The sequence below is a fragment of the Bubalus bubalis genome, chromosome 11 (genome assembly GCF_019923935.1).
Source record: "Bubalus bubalis isolate 160015118507 breed Murrah chromosome 11, NDDB_SH_1, whole genome shotgun sequence".
In the NCBI taxonomy this organism is placed as follows: domain Eukaryota; kingdom Metazoa; phylum Chordata; class Mammalia; order Artiodactyla; family Bovidae; genus Bubalus; species Bubalus bubalis.
In genome coordinates, this window is record NC_059167.1 from 56,193,916 (window position 1) to 56,220,068 (window position 26,153).

At 45.4% G+C, this 26,153-nt stretch overlaps 2 long non-coding RNA genes across 3 annotated transcripts; one reads left to right on the forward strand and one right to left on the reverse strand.

The window, feature by feature from the left end:
* LOC123328073 lies at window positions 1-3,123 on the reverse strand. Its single transcript, XR_006542814.1, has 2 exons — window positions 2,535-3,123; window positions 1-744 (listed from the first exon to the last, which is right to left on the reverse strand). It is a non-coding gene; the product is annotated as an uncharacterized LOC123328073 (long non-coding RNA).
* Window positions 724-25,910, forward strand: LOC123328074. Of its 2 annotated transcripts, XR_006542816.1 has the most exons (7): window positions 724-825; window positions 927-1,003; window positions 1,554-1,639; window positions 13,141-13,252; window positions 16,088-16,242; window positions 17,849-18,190; window positions 22,485-25,910. It is a non-coding gene; the product is annotated as an uncharacterized LOC123328074 (long non-coding RNA). The 2 variants fall into 2 exon arrangements; XR_006542815.1 differs by lacking the exons at window positions 724-825; window positions 927-1,003 and having other exon boundaries at window positions 1,227-1,639.
* Window positions 25,911-26,153: the final 243 nt, after the last annotated feature.

Here is a 26,153-nt window from a genome sequence, read left to right on the forward strand (position 1 = left end):
GACCACCTTCCCTCTCCCCACCCCGGCCCCAGAGATCTCAGGGGAGTTAGGAGAGACTTATATCCTGCTTCTTGCCTATGACCGGAGTAGCCCCAGGTACATGGCCCAACAGAGGGAGCCAGCCCTGCTGGGGAGCTCATTCACCCTCCACATCCTCTCCATCTCTCACCTCCACTCAAGCATTCTCTCCACAACCCAGAGAAGGAAGAGAGGGCCCACAGTCTCTGCCCAGACAATGGAGTTGTGGGCTTTCGTGGAGCTGAGATTGCCCTGTCCCAATCTCAATACTTTCCTAAGTCGGATGTGATTCCCTCCAGCTAGCAGCAGCTGGAACACATTCTAGAATTCATCTGGATTCACCAGGGGACATGAGAGGAGGTGGGCAGGAATACTGTCCTAAGGTCCAGAGCAGTGAAGTCCAGCCACTGACCAAGCCTGTGAGAGTGAGGTGTCATGGCAACAGAAGCCAGCTTTAGCCTGACGTCCTATTGGTTATCTGATTTACATATTTTCATGAATGATTTGTTGCACTAGATTCCTGTGGCCTTAAGTCAATGGTGTAATAGGAAAGGGACCCATAGCTGGGTCTGTGGCTGCAGAGCATTAGATGGTAGACTCCCATTGATCAGTTGGATGGAGGTCGGTTTCCATGCTGAAGGCTGCCTATTGGGCCTCCTTGGCTTGGTTTCTTCAACTGCAGAACCAAAAACGCACCGCTGGCTCCAGAGCTTCTCCCTGCGGATGCTGTAAAAGTGAACAAGTTATTGATGTTGGGGACCTGGCAGTCTCTGAGTGAAAAGGCTAATAAATCAAACATTCCATTAGGTCTGCTTCCAATTCCTCTTTTCCATGAATGTTTACTCACTGTCTACAGCATGTAGCAGCATGCCCCTGCTCTAATAATGCTACTCTTCTGTGTGTCATAGGTTAAGAGTATAAACTCCGGGCACAGACTGCTTCGATTTTAATCCTGGCTCTCTGCTTTCCAGCTAAGGGACCCTGGGTAAGTTACTTCACTTCTCTGTGCCTCAATTTCCTCATCTGTTAAGTGCAGGTAATAACAGTGCCTGCCTCACAGGGTTATTAAAGAGAACAAATGAGTTAATACATGTAAATGGCTTAAAAGTGTGCCAAGCCCCTAAGTGCTCAACAAATGTTCACTATGTAGATGATGAATCCATACCACTTTCACATAATGAGCTCACAGAAGTTTATTTATCTGTTTGGCAGCTAAACTCTAACACAGAGGTTTTTCTAACTTGTCTGATGGTTATTTTAAGAAAAAAAAAAATGCCCAAGGTACTTGTGAAAAATAGAAAAACAGAGGTTCCTGGCCACTGCCCTGAGGATTCCAATTCAATAGGTCCGGAGTGGCCCAGGAGATTCTAATGAAGGGTTTAGGATGTCAGCTGCTCTAATGGGGCTAAGAGGCAAAACTTGGCCTCTTCTAGGCTTTCCCAAATTCACTCTGCCAGTTAATCTGAAACGTCAGGGAGGGGAAGACTGTTTGAAGCTTTGGGAAAGCTCACATTGTCTCCCCCATCCCATTTCAGCAAGAGAGCCTTCCTAGAAGAGATGGAGTAATTTCCAGAACTGGAACAAAGGGAGAGACCTGGGCTCACAGACAGAAAGGAAGATGGTGAGTTGAGGACTGGGGACCCAAGAGGGGAAGTGGCCATGGGCGGCCTAGAGGCACCCACATCTGGCACTTCTTTGAGAACTGCACACGTGGCATCTGGCCAGGCTCTTCAGGTGTCTGTCCTTCCCTATTCCCAGAATAAAGTCTAAAGGTCCCCATAAACTACAGGCCCATTTTTGCAGAAATTCGGACCCCCTTCTTGAATCAGGTGTTCACTGATTGAACCACGTCTCCTGAGCATTCACCAGGCATTGGGATGACAAAATTATGTGTCTCTGACCGAGCGCTTCTCTCTGAGTGTGATACAGACCTTTCTCTGTGGAGAAGCTTGGTGTTCACAGGAAGGACACATGAAAAACTCTTAGCAATGCCAAAGGACAAGTGTGTGCTAGTGGTCTGCCACCACTGTGATGGGAGCTCTGAGGAGAGAGGAAATCCGAGGAGGGGAGTGTTGCAGTTTTGGAAGGCTTCTCAGAGGAGTTGAGACAGGTCTTGAAGGATAAAGTGCATTCAGACTGCCAGAGTAAGAAAAAGTATTCTAATTTTTTTTAATTAGTCAGAGGAAAGATACCAAAGTGTAAAAGGGCATAGATGTGGCTGGAATGCAGAGGCTGAGCATGGGGTTGGGAAAGTAGGTGGGTCTGACTCCCAAAGATCCCTAGGTTCCATGCAAGGCGTCCCTCCCTCCCCAGGGAGAGCTGCAAGGATGAGAAAGTCCGGGAATGGCATCTGTCCCTGGTGAGGTCCTTCACTCCCATGGAAAATGCAGCCCCTCACTCATTCAGCAGCAGGAAACAGCACTCCCTGTAGCCAAACCTTCCTCAGGGACTTGCTTTACCCACAATCAAATTCTGGCTCAGTCTCTGCCTGATGCTACATCAGGCCCTGGTGTTACCTGCTAGCCAAGTCTCTTCTGATGAAGGAGGCGTGGCTTCATGCTCATTTTGTAACTTCCTGAATGTGTCTTTGGAACAAGCTGGGACCTATCTGTGCCCTTGGACCTCTATGAAGAAAAGGGTGTAGTTGAAGCTATTACCCCACAGTGTTCTGAGCAGGTGGTGGTGGGGAGAGGGGGCTCTAGAATGGGCCTTGCTTCCCCCTTCAGATCCCCCTCTCACCTGTCATGATGCTATAAATTCCCACCATCTGAGTCACATTTACCATCCTGTAGAAGTGGTAAGGCTGTGTCCCCTTTGGTTGATTAGTCACAGATGTTTACTGATGCTCTTTCCATGCTTCTCTGGCTTTGCACCTGTCGCCTCTGTTTAGACAACTGCCACATTTGCCTGATGATCAGGCTTCTTAACTGTGTCTGGTATTTCTGATTGCCAGCAGGACACTCGTGGTTGAGAACGGTATAACTCTGTTGTTAAGGACAAGGGTTCTGGAGTCTCACTGTCTGAGTTTGGAACTCAGTTCTGCCTCCTCCATGACTTTAACATTTCTTTGCCTCAATTTCGTTATCTGTAAAATGGGTATAGGAACATACCTACCTCTTTGGGCTGTGGGGAAAAGAAAATTAGCTCATATACATCAATCTCTCCAACAGTACCTGGAACACAGTGAGCCCACAATAAAAATTAGCCATAAGTATTATCTCCTTTCAGAAGTCCTGCTCTCAGGTCTTCCCAGGTGGCTCAGTGGTAAGGAATCTGCCTGCCAGTGCAGGAGACTTGAGTTTTATCCCTGGGTCAGGAAGATACCCTGGAGAAGGGACTGGCAATTGTTGCCTGGAGAATGCTATGGACAGAGGAGCCTGGTGGGCTACAGTCCATGGGTTCAGAAAGAGTTGGACACGACTCAGCAAATAAACGACAGAGGTCCTGCTCTCACTTCAAATTCATATGTCAAAATGGAGACCCGAGTTCTTAGTTTTCACCTGGTCCTTCAATTTAAAAGCTCTGTAGGCTCTTATTTAACAGGCAAGGAATTGAAGCCCAGTGCGATGAAGTGAGTTGGTCAAGGACACACAGCAATCCGAAAGCAAAGTGGGCTCAGGACTCCTGTCCACTTCCCACAAGCCTGCTCCCACCAACTTGGCAACCCCACCAGAAGCTTCGGACACCTGCAGAGAGCCCTTGAAGAACAATCTAGACTCAGTACCAAATCACCTGGACCATTTATTGAAAATGCATATTCCTGGGGTCCCCCAGGATGCAGAATCCAATAGGATTCTGACCCAGTAAGTCTTGGCTGGGGCCCCAAATTAACATTTTAAAAAGCACACTTGCTCTCTTTCCCCCGCCTAGGCAATACTGATTCAGGTGGTTTGCACTTTGAAAAATGCCTCTCAAAAGCCAATCTTTGTCACATGCCTCCACTGGAGATGAAATCCCAGGCAGGGCCCAGTAAGGCCCTGTGGCCAGCCCTGGCTGCACTCTTGGGAACCACCCAGTCCAGTGCTGTTGCTGGGCATGCCTGTTGTCCCTCAGTGGTATTTCAGGAATTTGGTCACATTCTTTCACACTCTCATCTTGAAAAGGAACTGCCAGTCCTTCAGACAAAGATGCACCTGTACCCCTGCAAAATCAGTGGGACATTCAAGATTATCATTCCACTGGGCATTGTATACTGCAATGGAAAGGCTGGGAGCCAAGGGGATGGTGGGTAATCTGATTCATGGCCCCTACCTCCTCCATGGGTGACCTCATCAAAAGCTTACTGCATGCAGTACTGCCTCAGAAGCTTCTGTCCCAACTTTCCTACAACACTGACTTCATGGCCCTTCTTCCTAGAGGGAGGAAATCAAATACTTGAAGAAAGAACAAATACCCAAAGACCAGTGTTTAGAGATAGTGGGAAGAAGGACAGTTCTTTGTGTGTGTTTATTAAGGGGCTCTGGCTGTGGACAGCTATCCACTACGAAAAGAGAAAGTGTTAGGCAGTCATGTCTGACTCTTTGCAACCCTGTGGACTATAGCCTACTGGGCTCCTCTGTCCATAGGTTTCCCCAGGCGAGAATACTGAAGTGAGTTGCCATTCCCTTCTCCAGGGGATCTTCCCAACCCAGGTATTGAACCCAAGTCTCCCACATTGCAGGCAGATTCTTTACCATCTGAGCCACCAGGGAAGCCCTGGAAAAGAGAGAACATTCCCGAACCGAGGAAGTGGTCAACTCTGAGATATTGTTTTAAAAAAAATATTGGCAGGAATAATCCAGCTTTTGGAAGATTTCATTTTGGAGGGTTTTAAGAGCTCTGCTCATGTCTCAGCTTTTGACTTTCTCTTGCTGAGAACTTGTACCCGGGCCTGTGTTTATTTATTTCCATTTCTGAATTATCACTGAGACACCGATAACGAGGTCTGCTGATCAGAATACAACTGTGAGGACTAAGAAAGACCTTGATAGTCCCCCTTCAGTGCCTGAGGTTAGTCTTCGCCAGCGGTGTTGCCTGCAGGGGGACGTGCAGAGCCTTCAGGGTCACCCAGAATGGGTTCCAGTCCCAGATCTGCTGCTCTCTGGCTGTGGGGCCTTGGACAAGTGACTTAATTCTCTGAGTCTCCATTTTCCTGTCTGCAAAATGGGGATACTCATATTGAGCTTAGAGGAGTTCTGTGCTGATCAAAGTACATAGTAAATGTCTAACACGGTGCCCATCAAAAGACAGTGGATAGATAGTTGTTCTCTGTTTTCTTCTTGGTAACACAAAGATGAAAAGTGATTGTGCCATTGTTCAGTTAAGGAGTAAAAGAATCACTTTGAAGCTAGAAAAAAAGGAAAAGATATTTAGTCTATCCAGTAGACGGCAACAAAGCAAAAAAGGAAAAAGACACAAGTAACTAGAAAACAAAAAGTGATAGAGGTTAGTTAAATATATCAGTAATAACAACAAATACAAACAGATTAAACTTATCTGCTAAAAGACAAATTTTCAGTTTGGATTTACTTTTTTTTTCATTCACTCGTTCAAGAAATAATTACCAGTTTTAGGCACTGGAATCTAGCTAAAGTTATTCACAAAATATACATGTGAAGAAAGGTGAAAGCAAAAGATTAGGGAAAATACACCAAGTAAATATTAACTAAAAGAAAGTTGATTTAGCAGTATTAATTTGAAACAAAATAGACCTGAAGACAGAAACTTGGCAATAAAGAAGGTCTTGATAAAGGGAACAGTTCACCCCAAAAATATAACTATCCTGAACCTATACTCATCTTGCAACATAGACTCAAAATACATAAAGCAAAAACTGACATTATAAGGAAATACTGACAATCCACATCATAGTGATGGATTTTAATCACTTATCTCAGAAAGGGTCCAAACAAAAATATTAGAAAGGCTGTAGAAGATTTGAACTGTGGGTCAAATTTATGACCCTTGCATCTCATAAGTAAAGAATAAATAGCTTTTTAAATAAAACTTTTGGAAAATTAATCATAAAAGGCCATAAAAGAAATATCAAACGGCACTGAAGAATTGATAGTGTATGGGCCACATACTCTGTGCAGTGGAATAAAGTTATGTCAGAAACCAAAACATTTCTACACAAAACCCAGGTGTTAAGAAAATTTCTAAATAGATTTCTAAATAATTAATGAGTCAAATAAACAATAATCATGGAAATTTTTAAATATTTTGTAACTGAATGACAAAAAGGTATTATATAGCAAAGAGCCACATAGATACAATTACCACCCCATGAACATCTCCGTAGCACAGGGATATACCGAGAAAATGGGGCTCTGATGCAGTTGGAAGCCTTGAAAGTTAGAGCAGATAGAGTTACAGTAGTGCTGGATGAGATTATTCCTCAAATACCTTTTTTTAAAAAATTGAACTACAATTGATTTACCATATCATGTTAGTTTTAGGTGTACAGCGCAGGGATTCAGTTATATATACGTATGTATCTCCCTTCTTTTTCAGATTCTTCTCCCTTATAGGTTATTACAAAATACTGAGTATAGTTCCCTGTGCTGTACAGTAGGTACCTGCTGATTATCTATTTTTTTCTTTTTATTTATTTTTGATTGAACAATAATTGCTTTACAGTATTGTGTTGGTTTCTACCAAACATAAACCTGAATCAGCCATAGGTTTACCCATGTCCCCTCTCATTTGAATATCCTTCCCACCTCTCTCCCCATCCAACCCCTCTAGGTTGTTTCCAAGCCCCAGGTTGAGTTCCCTGAGTCATACAGCAAGTTCTCATTGGCTACCTATTTTACAAATGGTAATGTATTGAAAAAGGTCAGTTTTCATTCCAATCCCAAAGAAAGGCAATGCCAAAGAATACTCAAACTACCACACAATTGTACTCATCTCACACGCTAGCAAAATAATACTTCAAATTCTCCAAGCCAGGCTTCAGCAATATGTGAACTGTGAACTTCCAGATGTTCAAGCTGGTTTTAGAAAAGGCAGAGGAACCAGAGATCAAATTGCCAACATCTGCTGGATCATCGAAAAAGCAAGAGAGTTTCAGAAAAACATCTATTTCTGCTTTATTGACTATGCCAAAGCCTTTGACTGTGTGGATCACAATAAACTGTGGAAAATTCTGAAGGAGATGGGAATACCAGACCACCTGACCTGCCTCTTGAGAAACCTAATGCAGGTCAGGAAGCAACAGTTAGAACTGGACATGGAACAACAGACTGGTTCCAAATAGGAAAAGGAGTACGTCAAGGTTGTATATTGTCACCCTGCTTATTTAACTTATATGCAGAGTACATCATGAGAAACGCTGGGCTGGATGAAGCACAAGCTGGGATCAAGACTGTCGGGAGAAATATCAATAACCTCAGATATGCAGATGACACCACCCTTATGGCATAAAGTGAAAAGGAACTAAAAAGCCTCTTGATGAAAGTGAAAGAGGACAGTGAAAAAGTTGGCTTAAAGCTCAACATTCAGAAAACTAAGATCATGGCATCTGGTCCCATCACTTCATGGCAAATAGATGGAGAAACAGTGGAAACAATGGCTGACTTTATATTTTTGGGCTCCAAAATCACTGGAGATGGTGATTGCAGCCATGAAATTAAAAGACGCTTACCCCTTGGAAGGAAATTTATGACCAACCTAGACGGCATATTAAAAAGCAGAGACATTACTTTGTCAACAAAGGTCTGTCTAGTCAAGGCTGTGGTTTTTCCAGTAGTCCTGTATGGATGTGAGAGTTGGACTATAAAGAAAGCTGAGTGCTAAAGAATTGATGCTTTTGAACTGTGGTATTGGAGAAGACTCTTGAAAGTCCCTTGGACTGCAAGGAGATCCAACCAGTCCATCCTAAAGGAGATCAGTCCTGGGTGTTCATTGGAAGGGTTGATGTTGAAGCTGAAACTCCAATACTCTGGCCATCTGATGCAAAGAGCTGACTCATTTGAAAAGACCCTGATGCTGGGAAAGATTGAGGGCAGGAGGAGAAGGGGACCACAGAGGATGAGATGGTTAGATGGCATTACCGACTCAATGGACATGGGTTTGGGTGGACTCTGACAGTTGGTGATAGACAGGGAGGCCTGGCATGCTTCGGTTCATGGGGTTGCAAAGAGTCAGACACGACTGAGCGACTGAACTGAACTGAACTGAATGTATGTTTCCATGTCACTCTCTCCATACCTCCCACCCTCTCCTGATTATCTATTTTATATACAGCTGTGTATACATGTTAATCTCACATACCTTTGATTTCTTCCTGCTTTTATTTTACTCTGTTGCCTCTGTCTGAAATGCCTTCTTCCCCTGCGTACCCTACATCTGCCTCCCCACCCTGACCTGCATCTGGTTAACTTCTTTTCATACATTAAGAACCAGTTCAAATGTCATTGATTCAGCTTACCCTTGGCTCCTTCAGCATCTCTTTTCTAGAGCACTTTTTGATCACAAGTAATTATTTGTGTACATGTTTCTCCTTTACTTCTTCACTACCTAGAGCCACACACAGTCAGCACTCAGAAAGGTTTTGCTGAAGGACCATGGGGGTTTTCATCTCCACCCTTATGTGTTTAATTACCTGGAACATTTCAGACTGTGGCCTACCTGCCATGGCTGGAAGGAAGCCCCCCAACTCTGGTTTCCAGAGGTGTGCCACAGAAACTCAAACCATTTCCGTGCCAGAGAGAGCCAGGGAGCCACATACCCACCAGGTCATGACCCCCACTGAAACCACAGCTACAATGCAAGGAGGCCACTTTAAATCAGAGCCCAGGATTTCATTGCACAATCTACCCTCTGGTAATTGCAAATTTGGACTTTGGGCCCAAATCCTGCCTAGAAAATTGGCATTTACCTGCTTTTACAGAAAGAAGTAAGATTTCACTCTAGGCAAGAAAAACCTCATTAAAGACTGCATTTACCTTCCTGGAGTCATTTGCCTGATATGAACTGAATCCTAAAATGCAAATTCTTTCCTGGGGCATGAGGATGGCAGCTTGATGTTGCAACATTGCTCAAAACAATTTGAAAGCAATTCTGTTATTATTATCATCATCATCATCATTATCATTATTTCAACCTAGCAATTAGGTTGATATGATTAAGTCAGCATTTTCAGCAAATGGTTATGGCATGAAGGAGAGACAGAGTGTGTGTGTGTGTGTGTGTGTGTGTGTGTGTGTGTGGTGATTATAGCTGTCATCATCTTTTCTATTCTGTTTTAGGGGCTGAAAATTTAACCACAACTATGCGCTACAGGCTGAAACCTGATGCATGAGAAGGAGCCAGGGAGAAAGGGGGGCTCCTAACCATAGTTCTTATTAATATTAAGGCAATCAACATGACTACCTTCTTAATAAAGTACATGTAAGCTGGTCTTTGAGGCCATAAGAGATCACGTACATACACATCAGCATCTCAGCACCTCCCATCGATGCTGGCTCTCTCCTGGCTGAGCATTTTGGCAGCCTGTAGAAGGCTAAGATGAACTTGACTTAATTAAGCAAGTGAAAGCAGCACTGCGGTTTACATCCCCCAAAAGCCACTGCTTGACTCATTACCACCCCCAGTTACCCAACACTTCAACAGGCCTGTAAAGCAGGGGAGAGGGTGAATAGCTTTAGATCCCTTCCATGGAGTCAGGACAGCAGCTTTGAAAAAGTTGGAGTGAGTCAGACCTGCGTATGAGTTCAAACTGTGTGACCTTGCGCAGGTTACTTAACTTCTCTGAATCTGTCTTCTCATCACAAAATAGGGTCTATAATCCTCTCCCTTAGGGTGGTTATGAAGGTTAAAAGAGATAAAATTGGTATCACATTTACTGTACGCATTATAGGCACTCAGTAAAGAGTAGCTCCTTGGTTGTTATGGTTATTCCGTTCTCATTAGTTCACACCTGTTCTCATCTCAACACCTGTTTTCTGCTCCCACGTGCCTAACTCAGTGCCTACCTCGGGGCCCTCCTGGTACTTGTTGGCCTTTCAGAAACTTGATGGACAAAGGGACTGTCTGAAGACATCCAGAAGGAGGCACCCCACCCCTGGAGAATCTCTCCACTCTCTCCCCTGGCCCTGGGAAGTAACTTGAGATGTCAGCTGGTCATTGCTCTTAGAGGACAATGTGTTTACAAGTACTGCCAGGGCCATGGTGTGCAGGTTGCAATGGGACATTTGGGGACTGGGTTTGGGGTCTCCCTTCCCTGGGGACTCCCTGTTGATCTGTAGTGGGAGGCATTAATACGACTTACCCCTTCACCCTCACACACACACATTCATGCATACATTCACACACACCCACACTCACACACACATTCACATTCACACACGCATTCACACACTTACATATCATGTTATGCCTCATTTTCTCTTTGGAGACTTCAGTTTGGACTGAATGGCAATATTTCTGTTCACAGAGTGGAAATAGAAGATACATAAATATTTTATCAGTGGTTTAATCCCCCCTTCTTAAGCTTACTTTTTAAAACTTGGAAATTATAAAAAAAGAAAAAGTAGAAAATCAAGGGGAAAATATCTGTAGTCCCACTCTCCAAACACCTTTGCTAACATTACAACATCTCTTGAAAGTCTTTCATAAATGCTGGAGAGGGTGTGGAGAAAAGGGAACCCTCTTACACTGTTGGTGGGAATGCAAACTAGTACAGCCACTATGGAGAACAGTGTGGAGATTCCTTAAAAAAACTGGAAATAGAACTGCCTTATGACCCAGCAATCCCACTGCTGGGCATACACACTGAGGAAACCAGAATTGAAAGAGACACGTGTACCCCAATGTTCATCGCAGCACTGTTTCTAATGGCCAGGACATGGAAGCCACCTAGATGTCCAGCAGCAGATGAATGGATAAGAAAGCTGTGGTACATATACACAATGGAGTATTACTCAGCCATTAAAAAGAATACATTTGAATCAGTTCTATTGAGGTGGATGAAACCGAAGCCTATTATACAGAGTGAAGTAAGCCAGAAAGAAAAACACCAATACAGTATACTAATGCATATATATGGAATTTAGAAAGATGGTAATGATAACCCTGTATGTGAGACAGCAAAAGAGACACAGATATATAGAACAGTCTTTTGGACTCTGAGAGAGAGGGAGAGGGTGTGACGATTTGAGGGAATGGCACTGAAACATGTATAATATCATATAAGAAACCAATCGCCAGTCCAGGTTTGATACAGGATGCTTGGGGCTGGTGCACTGGGATGACCCGGAGGGATGGTACGGGGAGGGAGGTGGGAGCGGGGTTCAGGATGGGGAACACGTGTATGCCTGTGGTGGATTCATGTTGATGTGTGGCAGAACCAATACAATATTGTAAAGTAATTAGCCTCCAATTAAAATAAATAAATTTAAATTAAAAAAATAAAATAAAAACTCAAGAAAGTCTTTCATGCATATTTTATTTTACATAGTAATGATTATCTTATGTATTTAATATCTGTGTATGTCTTGCTTCTTTCACTTAATTTATACAGTAAGCATCATTTTAATAGTTGCATAGTGTTCCATAAAGCATACACCACAAATGATTTGTCCCAATCATTGGAACCTTAGATCGATGTCTAAACAGTTGCTATTATAAATGGAGTTATGAAATCAAATTTTTCCTCCTTTGAGAGTTGTTATATCTCAGGAATTATTTTTTAGAAATATAAAGTTAAATATTATAAGGTAATACATATCTTAATACATATCTCCAGACTGATTTCCAAAAAAGTTACATCAGTGTATGAACCCCCAAACTTTTGCTCTTGATCTTTATTGATATAACCCTCCAAGAAAAAACCCAGCATCCTTGGAGGGTGCCTCAGTTGGGCAGCAGGACATGGTACCACCACCAAGTTCATCATCACTCACCAAACGGTGACCCCCACACCACTGAATACAGAAGACATTAGGGTGAAAAAAAAGCAAACTGTTTAAAGTTTTAGAAAAACTATGAAGCATGCATAATCCCTGTTTCCATAAGTATTATTGTTTAGAAATTGGCTATAGTATGTATTTAAGTTTTATAAAAAGGTGTTGGCTCAAAGAAGAACTCTGCTGTGCTCAGACGTGTCCAACTCTTTGCAACCCCATGGACCATAGCCTGCCTTTCCTCCCCCTCTGTCCATGGGATTCTCCAGAACATGGGTTGCCATTTCCTTCTCCAGGGGATCTTCCAAACCCAGGGATGGAACCCATGTCTCCTGCACTGGCAGGTGGATTCTTTGCCACTGAGCCACCAAGGAAACCCCCAAAAAGAACTACTGTGTAATAAAAGTTTAGACCACACACTATTATGATAAAAGCTATAAAAGTGCAGCAGGAATGTCTATCCTGGTCAAATAGGCAGAGCCCGCTATGCCGTTAGAAGGAATTAGGGACAAGGTAGGAAAAGTGAGCAAAGAAAATGGCTTTACACACACACAGGCCCACATGCTAAAGAAAATGCAGAGACCCTTGGAGGGTTGCGGGTGAGGTGTGGGCAGCACTGTATGCTGCCATCAGACATTGCTACCTGGGTAGGCGGGAGGGACCTAAGAAAGTGAAGGGGCCAGAGCAGACCCTGGGGTCCTAGACACCACCATGGGGGTTGGGGGCACAGGGAGAAAAGAAAAGATGAGAACGGCAACTCAGAGGGAAGTTTTATAAATTAATTTGCCAGTTTCATAATGTCACCTTGAACACAAGTGTCATCCAAGTAAAACCAGAGCTGAGTCCTGTTTCCCTGCTGCTAAAACATGCAGGTATATGGCAAGAGCATGAGATTCGGATCAGTCAGACGTGTGGGCAGATTCTGGGTCTGCCACTTCATAGCTGTACACATGCTCAGGTTTATAACTTATGTGGGGATGGTAGTGCCTCAAGTTTCCTTGCACCACTGGGAGGAAGAGAAATGATGGATGTGCCTAGCTTGGTGCCCTGCACAAAGACAGACTCCAATAGGGGCCAGTAGGAAGAATGGGGAAGGGAATGGGGAGGGAGAGGGGGGTAGAAGGGCCAAGTTGTGACAGTAGAGAAAAGAAGAGGGGAATGTGATCTGGTCTTGAGTGGTAGTCATGCTGCTTGTTGGTAATTCGTCCCACCAATAATTCTTGGTTCTTCTCCACAGAGCTCAGAGGACATCCTGCTTCACCCAGTCTTTTGCAGGGGAGTCCCAACCAAGGAGAGGTGCCCGACTAGGGAATCCCACATACCCACCAACTTCCAAAGAGCTGAAACTGGTAAGAACTAGTGAAAGCCTATAATACAACTCTAGCAGGTTAAATAGTATCCCCCCAAAACTCATGCCCACCATGAACCTCAGCATGTCACCTTATTTTGAAATGAGGTCTTTGCAATGTAAGTGATTAAAACTCAAGATGAGATCATACTGGATTTGGATGGGCCCCGAATCCAGTGGCTGGTGTCCTTAGAAGAAGGAGAGAGGCCACACAGAGGCAAGAAGGCTAAGTGCAGACAGATGCAGAGATTGGAGTGATGCTACCATGAGCCAAGGACACCAGGGGTCACCAGGAGTCAGAAGAACAAGGAAGGATGCTCCATAGGAACTTAAGAAGGAGCATGACCCTGCTGACAACTTTTTTCTTTTTAATCGGCATGCTGATTAACTGAAAGTCTATCTTGTTTTATTTAGATCTTTAAGTATTTCACAATTGACTTTAGATGTGTCAGCAGGAGTTCAGAAGTATAACTGATAAACTGTCCAAAATTGATGGGTAAGAGTCTAGTTTTAACAACATATTATACTCAAACACACACACCTATAAGGCATGGCAAATCTGACTGATACGGAACCAGCTCAGATGTTCGGCTGCCAACTTGACTTGGGACTTCTGGCCTCTCAAACTGTAAGAGAATACATTCCTGTTGTTTTAAGCCACTCAGTTTGTTGCCCTTTGTTGCTGCAGCCTCAGAAAACTAATCCACCAAGCATCTGTTTACAGAGAAAGAAACCAAGACCATCACTGTCCACCCACAGAAAGGCAGCAGCTAAATAGGGCTAGAACCCAGCCCTCCACCAGCCAGCCACCCCTATCTCCCTTAGGGAATTCCCTAAATCTTTGGCATACAACTTCACACCTAGGTTTGGGCCAGAAAAAGGCCCATTTTGACAGGGCCACCTACCCCTATGTGGGTGTCCTCCCCAGAGAACACACAGTGAGTGGAACCCACTTTTCCCAATAATGACTTACTGCTCAATCCTGGGTGAGAGCGCTGACTGGTACATCATCTTGAGACTGGTGATGTAATCATGTATGTGTCATGGTAGGTGTCATGAGAGAGGAAACACCAGCAAGCCCCTCCCCTGCTGAAACCAATAGGCAAGAGGTTAATCCCCAGAGACCTCAGTGACTGCCACGCAACAGGTGCTTCATAAAAAAATAATAATAATAACATGTGATAAGTACCAGAACTTCCCTGGAGGTCCAGTGACTCCTCTGTCAATGCAGATAAGTGCACGTTACATCAGGGAGTGTTGTTGGATTAATATGCCCAGGTATCCCTTTAACAAGGAACAGAGTTTTGTGTTCCATTCCTGAGGCACCTACTAGGCACCAGGTGCCGTGCTCAGTTTCTCCATCAGGCCCCACAGGAAGTAGGTTGGACACTCATGTCAGGTTAATTTGAGGAGAGTTGAAGAAAGGGGCTGTTTACAAAGCTGGACTATTTATGGACAGAAGGACTTCCCTGTGGTCTGGTGGTTAAAACTTTGCCTTCCAATACAGGGGGCACAGGCTCAATCCCTGGTAGGGCAACTAAGGTCCTACATGCCATGGTGTATAACCAAAAAAATATTTTTTTAAAGTGTGGGCAGAGTACGGTGGAGAATGCAGCACCCCAGGATGGGTGATGTGGAGCATTGCTACTGGAGACTGAAGGGCTAAGAGGTGGGAGCGGGGAGCTGTGAGGACAGGAGCTGTGACATAGGGTTGAGGGCCCTGCCTGTGGATGGTGCAGCCTCCTTGTCCTGTACAGAATCCCGGGAGTGGGGAGGAGGGGAGGTGGGTAAAGGGAAGCACACCTGTCCTCTCGGCGTCAACTGGCTTGTAAATCAGTTAATTTTCACAATAACCCTGTGAGGGAGGCGCTATTGCTCACTCACCTGTTTCAGAGACTGGAAAATAAAGTAGAAAAAAAGACACCATTTCTGGTCATTAATGGGCCAGGATTTGAGCCCAAATCTCGCTGATTCCACAGACTAGTAAAGTTCTTCTGTTCTCATGCATTAGGACATAATTTGCCATGAAGTTAACACCAGATAAATGCAGTAGATGTGAGTAACTGCAAGAACACAGATGATAAAGTGTCATAAAACGATAAGGAAGTAACACATTTTTAGTATTTATTAAATTTTGTTTTCAATAAAATGTGTTTATTATAAGTTTATATAATTCCTCTTTAATCATGGTAATATTTAACTACTGACTTGCAAATTCCAGAAAACTTATCAGTCACCTTTCGCAAGCTGGTATGGGCTGTCTCCAGCACCCACTGAACAGCTAAATTTCTCCTTTGTGGCTTAAACAGTGCTATCTCTCCAACAATAATTACTGTTTAGGGGAGAAGAGTATATTCATGATTTCATGGTGCTATTAGATCACAGTACCCCCATGCATGCAGCGCACACTGATGGAAATGTTAAGAAGAAATCCAAAGAGAAGAATCCATGTCCTCTGGTGACCATGGACTACAGTATGTGGAACTTTTCCCTCCTTGGTCCCTGCTGGGCTCCAGGATTTGAGGGGCCACAAGAGAGCCTGGAGAGGAAAGGATAGAGAAAGCTGAGCAAATAGCTGAAAGGGTAATCCTTCAGAATGAATGTCCCAAGGCCAGAGTATCAGGTGGGGCTGGAAAGGATGAACCAGAGAGTTAGAAACTTCTAGTGACAAGGGGAAGAGGTTTCCAAAGGAGCCAGGTGGAGATGGGATGACCTGGACCCTTGCTAAAGTGTGGGGGGGAAGCTCAGGGTTCGGGGAACCAGGTTGAGTGTAAGAGAAGGTCATTGGGACCTCTGCTTTGGACTTTGTTTTAAGTGCCTTTCCTTTAAAACTCAGGAGCAAATCCAAATGAATATGAAATAGACCTAAATCCTCAGAACCTGAGTGGTCAAGAGTTTGAAGGTCACCGAACTTACTTTCAAAACTGATGAGCCTTCATTGTTGTGTACAGTATGGCACTACAGTCTCCAACACGGCAGATGCTTCTCCAGGTGAGTGTAATTTAAACATCCTCCCAACAGGATATTCCAAATCATGACCTTGAAGTCCTTCAGGACACTTCCCACAAGCACCATGGTGACTTTAGCTTTTACTTTTATCCATGCATAGTTGATTTACAATATTAATTTCAGCTGTACAGCAAAGGGACTCCATTATGCATATGCATACATTCTTCTTTATATTTTTTTCCATTATGGTTTATTTGTGACTTTGAATTGAGAAGATCAAGCCAATTCTGTTCCCATTGTCATACTTTGGGACAAGTCCTTTATCAATGGATTCTAAAACACACACATACATATGTATTTCCCTCCACCTTCTCAGAATTCCATTGTCAAATATCTTCATTTATAGCAAGGGCCCTGAAATCATTTCACCTCTCCTGAGGCTCACTCACTCTCATCTGCCTGTTAATGGTAATATATCCATTAAACATAAAATGTCCAAATCAAATAAGCACTCTTTTTCTGTATCCTTAAAATCTATTTTTAAAAAAAGTACAAGTAATACATGCTAAATAATGAAATGTTTAAAAATTGGAGGGACTTGAACAACAGAATAAAAATCATGTTATTTTAAAAAGAAAGATTAAGGGCAGGAGTAGAAGGGAGCAACAGAGGATAAAATGGTTGGATGGCATCACCAACTCAATGGACATGAATCTGAGCCAACTCCAGGAGATAGTGAAGGATAGGGAAGCCTGGCGTGCTGCAGTCCAGGGGTTGCAAAGAGCCAGACATGACTTGGTGACTGAACAACAACAATATATAACTGAGTCAACTTGCTGCACAGAAGAAATTAACACACATGGTAAATCACCTACACTTCAATGAAATTTTAAAAGAAAGAAAGAATGTACAGAGTCCATTGCATGTACAAGAATAGCCAGGGGAAAGAGACAAGTGTGATTTTATGACACTTTTGTTTCAGTTATGTATGTATGTGTGTGTAATGTACTGTACAACATTGTAAAATAAATTTACAAATAGGAAACAGGACTTTTCTTCTTCTACATTATAGTTCCAAAGTGTCCACAACTTATTAAATAGTTCAGTTCAGTCACTCAGTCGTGTCTGACTCTTTGCGACCCCATGGATTGCAGCACGCCAGACTTCCCTGTCCATCACCAACTACAGGAGCCTACTCAAACTCATGTTCATTGAGCCAGTGATGCCATCCAACCATCTTATCCTCTGCCATCCCCTTCTCCTCCTGCCTTCAATCTTTCCCAGCATCAGGGTCTTTTCTTCAGTAGAGAACTCAACTTATGCCTTGTTCAGTCTGACATGGCTATTTAGGAAGCCCAATAAAATGGGGTCACAAAAGAGTGCTCATCAACTTGCTGGCCTCAGAGGAGAGGGACTCATAGTCTCTCAAATACCCAGTAACTCAGGGTTCCAGGAAGCAGACATGCCAATACTAAGGGAGGCCCTGAGAGGACAGGGGGATAACCCAACCTTCTGATCACCCCTATAGTTTCAACAATGCCACCTTCTGAAAGGAAGAGGGAGGGGGCCTACAGCTGGCTGGAATCCCTGACTCCACCTAGTCCACAACAACAGCACAGTGGTTTTACTTACCTGCTTCCTCGCCTAGGTCCTATACTCTTTGAAGGGAAGAGAAGATGCCATCCGAGCACAGGATCTGGAGAGCAAAAGGTGATCAACAGATGTTTAGGGGTCTGAATGAGACCCCGGCAGGAGCTTCTTCAGTCTTCCCAGGAGAAGAAAGCTCTGAGCAGCAAATGAGCAAGTGAGAGACGCGGGCCCAGGAGCACCCAATAAGATGCATAGCCAATGGACAAGTGTCATGTTTGGCTTCAAATGAGCTCAAAGCACTGGGAGAAGATGAAAGAGAGAATGGACCCTGGCCTTCAAGGAGTTTCCCCAGGTGAGGAGCTGGGCACACCTGAGATGATCAGACAAGTCTGGACTTGAGGTGAGTTCATGGGTGAGTTCCGCTGTGAGCTTGGGTGACTCATCTGAGATCTTGGCAGCAGGATGGGGATCCCGTCCAGGTTTCTTGCTCCTCAGCCAATGCTGGCAGCACCCCTTCTCCCAGGGCCAGGCAGTGGTGATGAGGAGGGCTGGAAGGTCGCTTCCAGTGGAAGAGACTTCAGACATGTGGGGCTGTCCAGGGTTTTCCAGGCACACTGGAGATGTCTGGTGGGAGAGAAAGGAGAAAAGAGGAGTGGGGGCAGCCCTGGAGGTAGGAAACACAAGTTGAGCCTGGAAAAATGCATTGAGGACTGGATGATGCTGGGGGTTAGGTGGGAGGGAAGTGTGGGACCAAATTGGAAAGGCTAGGTGGTCCAGAGCCTGGAGTACTAAGAATCTGGCACAAAAGAAACAAGTGAATTTCTTCATGCATGTTGGGGTGGAGATAGTTAACATTTATTTCTGTCATTATTTATTTAACGAGTATGAACCAACACCAAAATGTAAGCCTCATGGGGTGGGTTTGGGGGGACTGTGCCTGGTTTTGCTCACCAGAGTGCCCCTTATACCTGGAGAAATGTCAGGCATGGAGAAAGCACTAAGTAAGTGTTCACAAATGAATGATCAGAAATGTTGGGTTTGTATGTTTGGTGTTAGATTCCAAGGGAGTCCCAGGAACCAGGGGAGTACAGCCCGAAGGCTCCAAGCCTTGTAGCTTGTCTTCTTTCAGTCTTCAGCATGCAGTGGGCCACCTAAAGCTGAAGTTCCTTAACAACAAAAAAATTCAGTTTGGGAACCAGTGGAGCAGGTGTCCTCCAAGGCCCTCAGGTCTCTGTCATTCTGGCTGGCGTGGCCTGTTGGCATCACCCAGAGGGCTGTGGGTGAGGGGCCAGGCCCTAGTTCTCTAGATCAATCTGTCTCTACCACTGGTTGTACATTTGCCCACTTTGGAGGGCACCTTTCTCTAAGTTGAGGGTCTGATCACCAAATGGGGCCTTTCCTTGCCCATTGCCTGAAGCCCCAGGAAAATGACACATCAGAAAGCCCACCCGTCTCAGCTCTGTCCCCGCAGACCTGGTGTGCTCACCTCCCTCCAGCTGGCAGATGCCCTGACCTGACAGAGGATCATCCCAAGCCCTGCCAGCTCCCTCTAGCTCCCCAGATTTTCCAGACCGAGACTCAGAGCAGCCAAGTCAGTTGAAAAGAAAAAGAAAGAAAAAATATATATGTATGTATATATGTATCTCCTCCCTCCACACCCAGACTCCTCACAGTTGAGCTGGATAAGTGCCAACAAAAATAGCATGATGTCATCCCCTGACTGGTCCTGTTAATCCCTTTCCTGCCGAATATTGAGCCTTGGTTTTTATTTAAAAGCGATTTTATTGTCAGAGGCTGGTTAAAAGCCTCTGAGAGATGTGTGGGGAAAATGGGTGGTGTCTTTGATGTGCAGAGCGGGGCAGGGCCCTCAGCCCCGGAGCCCTGACAAGGAAAGAAATGGGATTTGCAGAAGGCCAGGAAGCTGGAGGAATTCTATTTCAGACAGTGTGCCTTACCAATTGGCATCGGGTTTTGCATTTCATGGCCGGTGCACCTCTGCAAGACAGCCTGTGAGGCCACTGTGAGGCCTGTAAGGAACACCATGGGCCTGCTCTCTCTAGACCTCCACTTTTCCTGCCCCCACCATCACTAGGGAACATTTTCCCCTCTGTTGGGGTGCTCTTCCCCCACTCACACACTCGTCACCAAGTATCCAAATCCCAACCTACTCTAGAAGAGCTGCCTTTGAGAGGTGAGGTGGCCTTGGGGCCAGGAAACTTGGGTTTGAGGCTCAGCTTTAGACAAATCTGGAAGAGGCACTTCATCTCTTTCAGCCTTAGTACCTTATACATAAGACGGAATAGAAATTCCTGCTCTCCTACCTGCCCTACAGCGTAGTGACCACCCAGATGTCCAAAGGAAATTATATGTTTTCAGAAGCTCTAGAAACACAAGAGCCCTGCACTGAGGCCAAATGTTATTGCAAGGAGGGTATAGGGCAAAGGAGGCCAACAGCAGCAAGGGAGTTGGAGGTGTGTTTAAGGGAGTGAGTCCAGTGAAGGAACCTGAGACAGAAAGGGAAGTGAAGCCACTGACGGGTAGTGGGGAAGAACTGGTCTCTGTAGGCCTGGGTGCACGACGAGGTCAAAGAATTGTTGCAGGAGACCTTAAGAAAGTAAACTGGAAGGAGAAACAATTACGACCAGAGAATGAGATACTAGAATTTGGAATTTGGGGGGTTATGCCCTTTTGGTTGGAGAAGGCAATGGCACCCCACTCTAGTACTCTTGCCTGGAAAATCCCATGGACGGAGGAGCCTGGTGGGCTGCAGTCCATGGGGTCGCTAAGAGTCGGACACGACTGAGCGACTTCACTTTCACTTTTAACTTTCATGCATTGGAGAAGGAAATGGTAACACTCCAGTGTTCTTGCCTGGAGAATCCCAGGGACAAGGGAGCCTGGTGGGCTGCCGTCTATGGGGTCACACAGAGTCGGACATGACTGAAGTGACTTAGCAGCAGCAGCCCTTTTGGTTATGGGAAAGGAATGGGTAGCTGAGGTAAGAAAGTGTTCATGGCAATGAGGTTGAGATTGGGATCTTGGAAAAGTTACCTTCATGGAGGATGAAGAGCCTAGGAATCGGGAAGAAGCTGAGGTGGAAAGAACTACAGGAGCCAAGATGGTCAGTGAGCAAATGGTTGACCAGAAGCCCAGGGAAGCATCAGGGATGGGAAGTGGGGTGAATGGTGTGAGTGTGAAGGAGCCAGGGCTTTTATCAGATGAAAGAGAGTGTAAGTGTGGCTTAAGGGAACCAGGAGGACTGCAGACTAATCCTCTGACCCTGAGAATGATATGTGAGAAGAGCAGCATCCCCTCACCCCACCCCCGCCCCAAGAAGAAGGCAGGCAGAGAGAAAGGAGTGTCCAATGAAAAAGGCCAAAGTTACAGAGGCGCTTACTGTCAGGGAGAGGTGGAGATAAAGGGATAGGGGAAGCAGGGCACGCCAACTAAGCAAATGAACAGAGCAGTGTGGGGATGGAGTCTGGGAGCCCAAGGACACCTGAAGAGACTGTGGTTCCTGGCTGAGCATGAGGAGAATGAGCTTTCTAGGATGGATGTCTTCCCCATGGTCTCTAGTAGAGGGGTGAGGCTTGCAGCTGAAGCCTTTGTACAATGGCTTGGTCACAGATTGGGTCTGGGCAGGCAGGGCTCAAGCCGGCAGTCATCTGAGGGCTGCTTCCATGGACCTCAAGCTGTAGATGGTGAGTCTTCAGACAGCTGTTCACACAGAGCTGGTGAGGAGGAAGGGTGGCCCCACAGGTTGGAGGGGTGGTCAGGTCAGGAACCAGATGACATCTGAGACCTACTCCATCTCTGTACCCTGTGATCATATATTCCAGAGTTGTCCCAAGGTCTGGCCCCAACTCTCAGTGTGAGACTGTTCTGGTGCTTAGTTCTTGGTTTCAGCTGTCACAGGTTTTCAAGTGCCTGGAAGCAGATGCTGAGAAAGGAAACAGACACACATCCCCAGTCTACCCCAGAGACCTGAGTGCAACTGCCCAAAGCCAGTCCCAGAGGGAATCAAGAGTCTGAACCAGTGGGGGAGGAAGAGGGTACAGAAGCCCCTTTTTCTCAGGGCTCAGAGCAGATTGTGGAATCAAAGATCTTAAAGCCAGAGGTGATGTTGCTATCTCTGCTGCTAATTGTGTAAGCAGACATTTACTGAGCACCTTCTATGTGGTGGGATTAGTACATGGCACAGCTTTTATTCCCCACATCAATCTTAGGAGGGAAATAGTGTTCTTATCCTCACATTTACAGATGAGGAAATGGAAGTCCACAGAAATGAAGGAACTGGCTAAGTGGCAGGGACTGGGCCCCTATGCCACACTGACCCAAGCTCAAAACCCTTTCTTATCCGTGGTTAAGAAAACTAGAGATCCACCAGGGGATGTGACTTATTCAAGGACACACAGGAGGCCAGGGCAGAGCCAACACTGATGCCCAGGTCCTCTCCGGCCCACCATAAGGAGACCAATAAGAGCCTTCATCTCTTTCTTTATATACAGGACACTTTCTACCACCTGTGAGCACTCTTATTTGGAGTGAAATGTGTGGTATCCAGCCTCCAAAAGGGCCCACATGACTCTTGCCTCTAGGTATTCACCCAGTGTGTGGTCCCTCCTTGCCTACACAAGAGGATAGGTAGCTAAGAGGTTGTTACAGAAATGATGATGTGCTTTCTCTTGGGCTAGGCAGTGCCACGATGTAGCAACTCAAGCAAACTTCGGAGAGACCCACATGGGGTGGGACTGAAACCACCTGTGAACAACCAGCGCTGACTCAGCAACCAGGATCGACAAGGGGAAACACCACAGACCAGCTTTCCCACTCAAAGAAGGCACTGGAGAAATCGGAGTTCCTACTGGAGCTGAGCATCTGAGAATGTGCCTTTCTATCAACTGAGTCTCTAGTAGCCTCGAGGCTACATCAGGCTGGGGACCCAGGCCAAAGTCCTGAATGACCTGAGACCACAGTGCAAGGACCACAACAAGGCCTGAAGTAACAGGCCCACCTTGGATGCTCTAGGCTCTCAGGGCGGCCCACAAAGAGTTCCATTTGCAAAGCACCACTGATGAAACTGGGGGCATCTTTCAGTCATGCTGTCGACTGGTTCCTAGAGGACTTGTAGCAAGTTCTTTATTGGAAGAGTCTATTCAACTCCACAGGTAGGATCAGCTTTGAGAAATCTAAAGAGCAGTTATTATTGAGAGATTGGGAAGTTCAAGTTCCAAAGACCTCTCATCAGATAGGAGTAAATTTGCATCTTCAAGAAACCCTGAAAGGGATTTACATAAGGAGGAAGCACAGCACGTGTCCATCATTGCCACCATTATTATATAAGAGCAGCTTCATTTGTTCCAGCAGAGTCCATATGAGCATGAAAGCCAGAGATGAGTCTTGATGGTCTGTGGTGTGTTCTAGATGAATCCACACAGCGAGGAGGCTGGGGAGTGCCCTGAGGCCAGAGTGAGAGAAATGCTTTCCTTGCTGCCTGCTGTGTAACTACCTTCACGTCTGCATGGTGGCCGTCGTAGCGTGTGTGTCAGTCCTGTCCGACTCTTTGTGACCCCGTGAACTGTAGTCTGCCAGACTCCTCTGTCCATTGGATTTTCCAGGCAAGAATACTGGAGTGGATTGCCATTTCCTACTCCAGGGAATCTTCCCAACCCAGGTATCGAACCCACATCTCTTGCATCAGCAGATGGATTCTTTACCATTGCACCCCCTGGGAAACATTATCATTTACTATATAAGGGCAGTTATTAAGCATCTACCAAGTGTCAGGCACAATGCTATATGCTAACCCTCAGATCAATCTTGCAAGCTAAATGTTGCTTTCTTAATTTTATGGGTGAAGGAATGCAAGTTCAGAGAAGTTAAATAACTTGTTGAAAGTTAACTTGTTGCATTCAAATGGCACAGTTGGGATTCAGATCTAGAATTGTCTGACTCTGAGGTCTATGTTCTACTCTGCAACCGTTACTATAATAGCATTAGAGATGCAGTGGCTTTGACACCAAATGAGCTTTCTCTGAGTACAGCTCCTGGAGTTGTAAGGCCAGCCAGGATTCCTGGTTCTAAACCAGAAACTGAATAGCTAACTTAAATATCAAAGGGGTTTGGGAGAGACATTGGGTAAATCAAAGACTGACAAACTGAAGAAGCAGGCAAGAACCCACCCCTACCAAGACTCACATAATGGGAAATTCACCTAGGAAGGTATTCAGATGCTGGGAAGCCAGAACAGAATGAGAAACATTCACTGCAGAGTCTCAGGAATGGCAGAGCCTCGAGGATAGAATCCCAGTGATGAAAACTTGGCCAAATGTAGCTAAAAACCATAGCCATCGGTACCTAGCCTTATTGCCCTCAATATTGAGGGCCTGGAAAAACAAGTCACCCATACAGACTTGAGGTGATAAGAGTCTGTTCCATTTACTCCTCCTCCTTACAACCCCCAAACTTAAGATTTTGTAGTTTCCTGATGGCTCAGCAGTAAAGAATTTGCCTGCAATGCAGGAGACCCAGGGTGAATCCCCAGGTTGGAAAGATCCCCTGGAGGAGGAAATGACAACCCATCCAGTATTCTTGCCTGAAAAATCCCATGGACAGAGGAGCCTGGTGAGCTACAGTCCAAAAGGGTCACAAAGAGTCAGACGCAACTGAGCACACACACACACACACAAACACACTGTTAGTGTGACACTAGTCTCAGGACTCACCCATTCTACCCAGCCTTCAAGATTGCCCCAGTGATCCTTATCTCCTGGTATTCTTGCTCTTTGTATGGTCCCTTTCACATTGAATCAGGGCTGACCTAGATTAACAATAGAATGCAATGGATATGCCGATACGTGGCTTCCAGAGCTGGGTCATAGAAGCATTACAGCTCCTTCCTTGGTCTTCTTGATATGTAGCTGTGGAGAAAGCCAGTTGCCATATTGTGAGGACACTCAAGCAGCCTCCTGGAGACAATGATGTGGAGGGGAACCAACTTTCCAGCCATGTGAGTGAGCCATTGAGTCTGGGGTTAATTTGCTGTACAACAATAACTGGAGATAAGGTGATAAGGGGAGGTAATATGTGTGAAAGCGAACCACTGGAGCAGCGCCTGGCACGCAGTTCTTCCCGGGGCTGAAAGGGACTTTCCGGCAGGTGTGGCCATTTCCTCAGTAACATACCTAACAGATGCTCAGACTGTCAGTAAACCTGGAGGTCCCTTACATATACTTCACATGTAGTTTTGTTTGCAAGAGAGGCTAAATATCTTGGCCTCCTGAAGCAAGGATAAGACGATGGTGGAGCCCAGTGTAAGGCAGTTCGTGAGCAGCCCCCTTTATGGGAAGTGTCCTCCTGGCCCTCTGAGCCTGTCTGGCCACAGACCTTCCCGTAATGTGTTTTTCCTTTATAAAAACCTGAGATTAGAACACTACAGCCCATGAATAACTCCCCTCTTTTTGTAAGTTAAGCTGTATTAGAACTCAGCCATGTTCGTTCATTTGTGTATTGTCTAATGTATTTATGTGCTGCAAGAGCAGAACTACAGAGATATCAGGGCTTCCGTGGCAGCTCAGTGATTAAGAATCTGCCCACCAATGCAGGAGACGTGGGAGACACAGGTTTTGTTTCCTGGGTTGGGAAGATCCCCTGGAAAAGGAAATGGCAATTCGCTCCAGTATTCTTGCCTGGGAAATCTTAAGGACAGAGGAGTCTGGCAGGCTATAGTCCATGGGGTCGCAAAGAGTCAGACTCTACTGAGCAACTAAACAACAAGAGATATTGTGTGTGCCCTGCAAGGCCTAAAATACTATCAGGCCTTCTAAGGGAGAGTTTGCTGACTCCTGGTAAAATGGTCAAAGCACTGCTGGCTAGCACAGCTGAGAGCCAAAGAGGCAGCCCGAATTGTCTGTTCTCTGTTCCCAGCTCTGCAGAGGACAAAGGGGCACCATGGCTCTTCTCTTTCTCTCTCTCTTTCTCTCTCTCATTATGAAGGACTTTCCAATAGGATAAACAATAGAAATGTCAAGTGGAATCCCACCAATCCTGACACATGAGCCCAAGAGAGATCTACACTCCTGCATTCATTATCTCTTCCTATGTAGCAGACTACCCCAAAACTTGGTGCCTTAAAACAATGAACAGTTCTTATCTCGCACAGTTTCTGTGGGTCGGGAATCTAAGGAGTTGCTTAGGTTGGTGGTTCAGGTTTGGGTCTTTGATGACGTCAAGATGTTGGCTGGGCAGGTGAATTCTTTACCACTGTGCCACCTGGGAAGCCCCACACCTATATTAGTGGTTCTCAATCCAGGGTCACTGTGACCTCCAGGGGACATCTGGCATTGTCTGCAGACTTGTTGGTT